Genomic DNA, 5,184 nt, shown 5'->3' with positions numbered 1-5,184 from the left:
TTTTGACATTGAAGCTTGACATCACTGGTAAAAAGCAAGCTTTTTAAAAATGCAATACAAAAGAATAATAAGGGAAGAGTGTTTTTTCTGATGATTTGTTTGTTGCATTTTTTTAAGTAATATGGCAAGAATGAAGAAACCAAAGTCTTGCAAAAACTACTGTTACCAGATTTGCCCACTACTTTGGGGTGTGCTCATTTATTAGAGCTAGGGTCTTGGTAATTCTATCAAATGTGCTGCTTGTGTTACTTGTGTTGCTATACGGCGCTGTATCTCTCTCTTCTGCAAGGCCTCACCCCCTATGGAGCTATCTTGCAGGACTCAGTTCAGTGGGGCTGAGTTCCTCTAGGCCCCAAATCAGTCATACACACAATCAGACACAGATTAACGTGACACGCCTGACCTGGCCACGTTGATCAGCATGGACAGGCTGACACCCTCCTATGCCAAGAACCAGTTCATCAGAGCAACAATAACTACAGTCCGACACAAGCACACAGTTAAACAGAGTACCTCTGAATCTGGCTGGGTTTCCAGATGACACCCTCATGGGCCAGCATTCAGTTCATTAGGGCACGTCTGAGCCAAACTGGGTCAATCAGCCTGTACAAGCTGATCCCCTTATGTGTTTCAAACTCAGCACGTCCCAATTTTTTAGCCTCTTGATGAGCAGACCCCACAGTATTTCTGGGCTTCACAGCGATCTTTAGCTTAGGTAAAAGGGGCGTTGCTGCAGAGCAAGCGGGGAAAGAGACATAAAGAAGGAAAAATATACCCAATTACCAGCAGTTTGACTATAAAAGTTATTTATTGCTAAGTAGATGAAATGTATATTGACAATAGTAGTAATAGACATGCAAAGGAAAAACAAACACAAACAGTCACAGTATACCCTGGTTTCACTAAGTATTTAGGGAAACTTAGCTCAAGCTTAACTAATACAGTTCAAGTTCAGAAATCTATGCTTAGAGAGAGAGAGAGAGAGAGAGAGAGAGAGAAGAGAAAAGAGAGAGCGAACTGGGATCTCACCAGTCCAAGGCACTCGGGTTGCAGAGCTGACAGGTCAAAGTTCTCAGCATGATCCTTGAAGGGAGATGATCTTCCTCCTCCAGCCTCTGCAGAAGAAAGCGGGTGGTGTCAGCACACACACTGCTGCTTCTTTTACAGATTTTTATACCCCCAGTTCAGCTTCTTCCAAGCATTCTCAATAGTGTAAATCAAATTGTCTTTTCTATTGACAAGGGGTTATCTGGGTGGAACATCTCAGGAACTTGATTGATACTCAGGAAACACCTACTTAGGAACCAGCTTGACATTCCTATGGATAGCAGATATACTTGATGGACTATCTCCTGGTGTCTTCAGAAACAATAGATTGCAGCATCAGGGTTTTGGATTTTTACTTACTGTGAACAAGCCTCTGCTCTGATCCCAGAATTCACTGCAGTCTCTGCTTCAGACTTTCTGTTCTCCATCTCTCATGTAAATGAATGGTCATCTGTTCCCATCTCAGATGCAAATGAGACCTAGGGCAGTTGTTTCACTTTTGTCACCCTGATCTGGAGGGTTTTAGGTGCGTCTCTCACTGCATCTTAATAAATTTCTGTTTAGGTAGAGGAAGTGGGGGGTGGGGGATTCTTTGTGAGTCAGACAGTCTGTGTCCTGTGTCAGGGTTCCCCAAGAACATGGAGCTGACAGGTAACACTATCTTGACGGTTTATTCAGGAAATGTTCAATCCAGGAGAAGTTACACAGTTGTCTTGGAATATCAGTGTGGCATTGGAAGGGAAGAAATGATAGGTTTCCTCCTCCGTATAAGGAGAAAAGGCAAATAAAATTGAAATGACCAACAGAAGCAACGATAAGATGTACTTTATCACCATCACAGACAAGAACTGTAACAGCACTTCTGCATAAGAGACACCCAAAGAACAAGGTTTGTACCAAGGGTAAACCATGCAAGAGAGCGGGAAGGAGGTGGAAGGGAGGGTCCTGCTGGGTGCAGGAGGGGTGGAAATTATGAGTATGGTGGAAGGGAGTGGCATGCAGGAGTCTTTCCTACACCAGGGACTCTATAGTCCTTGAGAGTAGCTCCCCATAGTCTACCCATCCTAACTGTTGCCTTACAGCAGCAGCTCAACATCTGTGCAGGCAGCTTCTGCTACAAGAGCAATGTCATAGGGTTAATTTTGCAAACACTTGAGGTGTTAGGCATTATTCTGGTGCTGCTCCAAAACTTGTGCCCAGATCAAGTGTCCCTCTTTCCTACACCTAGTTACATTGCTTTGTAATATGCAGTAATGTATTAGAGTTATGATTCTCTGCACAGTGACAAGCCACGATTTTATGCAACCAAATATTTCAAAAACCAATTAGTCTTAATCTTGCACTATTATCTAGTGCCTATTGTCTCTTGGCAAGAAACAAGAAATTTTTGGCTGTCATTTCCATAACCATAGCCATGGACTGCCAGCATTGGGAACCAAGAACATTGTGTTGGCCACTAGGCCTGTGCGAAGCAGGAAGTACTCAATTTGGATTCAGCTGATTTAGAGGGACAGTGATTCGAGTCAACTGTCCCAGCTCGATTTGGCTGAATTGGATTTGGAGATCTGGCAGCTGAATCAGTGATTTGGCCATAGACTATAATGGGAATCACTAAAATACCTATAACTTCATCCCTTTTTTTGCATATTTGGATGAAAACATCAGGGAAAGTAGCCTCTTCTGAGGGTATGAAGCCTACCAGGTTTCAAGGAGATAGGTGCAGGGAGTTCTGTGAAAGTGCACCTCAAACTGTTGAAAGCGAAACATATGTCACTTGTGTGTGTTAACTGGGTTTCTGGTTGTAGCTGTGTCGGTCTAAGGAATAGGCAGGCAAGATTCTTTGAGTAGATGTGATATCTTTTATTAGACCAACTGAATAGTTGGATAAATATATCTTGGCAAGCTGTCAGGTTTAAAAACCCTTTGTTAGGCTGAGGAAGCATCTGCAGTTGGTGTGCACGCTCTTCCTGGATGGAATGAATAGTAAAGAATAAGTCAGAGGATTTTGGGGGAAAAATCAGCTGAAAGGAATGGATAACAATAGGGATCGTAGGTGTAACAAACTGCTAATGTGGGCTCACCAGATTGGCTTGAGATATTTACCTTGAGCTAGAGACAGTGCCAGTGAACTCTGAGCGACCCCAAGGGTGGAGCAGAGGAGCCCTGCCCTGTGGAAAAGGAGAAGCCAATCAAAAGAAGGGGTTTTCAATCCCCTCATTTGCATGGAAGGGGGATGGCCAGAGTTGGAGGCCAGACACCCTGAGCCCTGGTTGGCCAGTTTAGCCAGGGAGGGACTGCCAGAGGGGATAAAAGTAGCAGCTGAACTGGCATGGAGAGCTGCTGACAGTGACTCCAAGGAACAACTCAGGAGGCCTAAGAAGAGCTGCTTGCCAAGCAGTCATAAGAAAGTGCTGATAACTGGTAGGGGAAGCAGTGCGGCAGGGGAAGCACCGTGACCACATAGGCAGGCTCCCCAGGGCAAGTGATTGTCTCCGATATGTCCTCCATCGGAGATCTATATTGAGCAGATTCTTTTTGGTGTTGGGTGGTGGAACCGGAGCTTGCTCCATCCACTCCATGCATTGACCTGGTATTGCAGTGCTTCCAGGACTGGTGCAAAAAAAATAAATAAATAAATAAAACAGAAAAAGGCCTAAGAAGAGCTGGGGTGAGGTGACCCAGCAGAGGGAACAGAGAGACCCCTCTGAAGAGCCTCAAAGGCCCTGGGAGAAGGCAGCGGCAGTCGACCGTGCCTCCAGCCCTGCAGCCGAGAGGAAGCAGTGGCCAGGGTTGGGGGCAGAGAGCTGGTGCCCCAAGGCCCCATCGCAGTGTGCTGGACGTGCCAGGCATCCTGGAGGCTAGGGGTGGCAGTTCGCCCCCCACTCCACTGCAGAGAAGAAGCAGAGGCCAGGAGCACAGGCGGCATCCTTATCCGAAGAAGGGAGCTGGGCCGGTGAGTTAAGAAAACCTCTTACCTTCCCTAGGGAAGTGGGACAGCAGCAGGCAAGACGGTGGGAACCTGAGGAGCAGCAGAGTGCCAGGACAAGGGCCCCCAGGAGCTCAGGGCACAGGCCGCCGCTCGAAGTGGGATTGATGACTGTGAGGTGTGTGGGGTGCCTGGCGAGTCATCTGGAGCAGGGGTTTAGAGCAATGACCCCTGGGAGCTGCCAGTGCTGCTGACCTTCTGCCACTGACTGCCCCAGAGGTGACTCAGTCCTGTCCCTTCTTCTGTAGCTGATTGTCATTGGATGGAGTCCCTGAGTTTTGTGCTTGGGTCATGCTGATTGCTGCAGGAGCCTACACTGTTGCTTGTCCTTTTGTTTGCCATGGAGTGTCTCCCTTCAGCCTCTTTGTGGGGTTGGGGTTTGATAAAATTTGATTGCTGCAAACCAGAAGAGCTTAACCTGTTGCAGTCTGTCACTTATTGGGAAGCCTGTTGGAGCTGCTGGGAGTGAGCACCTTGCTTCCTTGTGGTAGTATCTTAGCAGTGGCTGAAAGCTGTCAGTTACCGTACCTGTGGTTCTTGAGTCAAGGGTTCATAGACATTAGGGCTGGAAGGGACCTGGGAAGATCATTGAGTCCAGCCCCCTGCCTGAGGGGCAGGAAGTTAGCTGGGGTCATAGGATCCCAGCAAGATAAGCATCCAAATTTCTCATGAAGGTGTTCAATGTAGGTGCTTGAACCACCTCTGATGGCAGGCTATTCCAGACCTTGGGGGCTCAGACACTAAAGAAATTCTTCCTTATGTCCAGCCTGAAACAGTCTTGCAGCAGTTTATGACAGTTCAACCTCATCATCCCTTGGGGCGCTCTGGTGAACAAACATTCCCTCAGGTACCAGTGGTCACCCCTGATAAACTTATAGGTGGCCATCAAATCACCCCTGAGCCTATGCTTTTCCAGGCTAAAGAGCCCCATGGCACTCAGCCTGTCATTGTAAGGTGTGTTTTCCTGACCTCTGATCATGTGCATGGCTCTTCTCTGGACTCTCTCAAGCTTCTCCACATCCTTTTTGAATTGTGGAGCTCAAAACTGGACACAGTACTCCAGCTGTGGCCTCACCAAGGCCAAGTACAAGGGGAGAGTGATGTCCTCGGATTTGCTTGAAAAACATCTATGGATGCAAGCCAGCATTTTG

The 5,184-nt window shown here is 47.2% G+C and overlaps 1 pseudogene; it reads left to right on the top strand.

Annotated features, from left to right (window-relative positions):
* Window positions 1–3,529: 3,529 nt before the first annotated feature.
* Window positions 3,530–3,671, top strand: LOC149864433 (U2 spliceosomal RNA; annotated as a pseudogene).
* Window positions 3,672–5,184: the final 1,513 nt, after the last annotated feature.

Source organism: Crocodylus siamensis, chromosome 5 (genome assembly GCF_052110815.1).
Source record: "Crocodylus siamensis isolate JL-2025a chromosome 5, ASM5211081v1, whole genome shotgun sequence".
Lineage (NCBI taxonomy): Eukaryota > Metazoa > Chordata > Crocodylia > Crocodylidae > Crocodylus > Crocodylus siamensis.
Note: the sequence above shows the minus strand (reverse complement) of the source record. Positions and strands in the feature narration are given on the sequence as shown.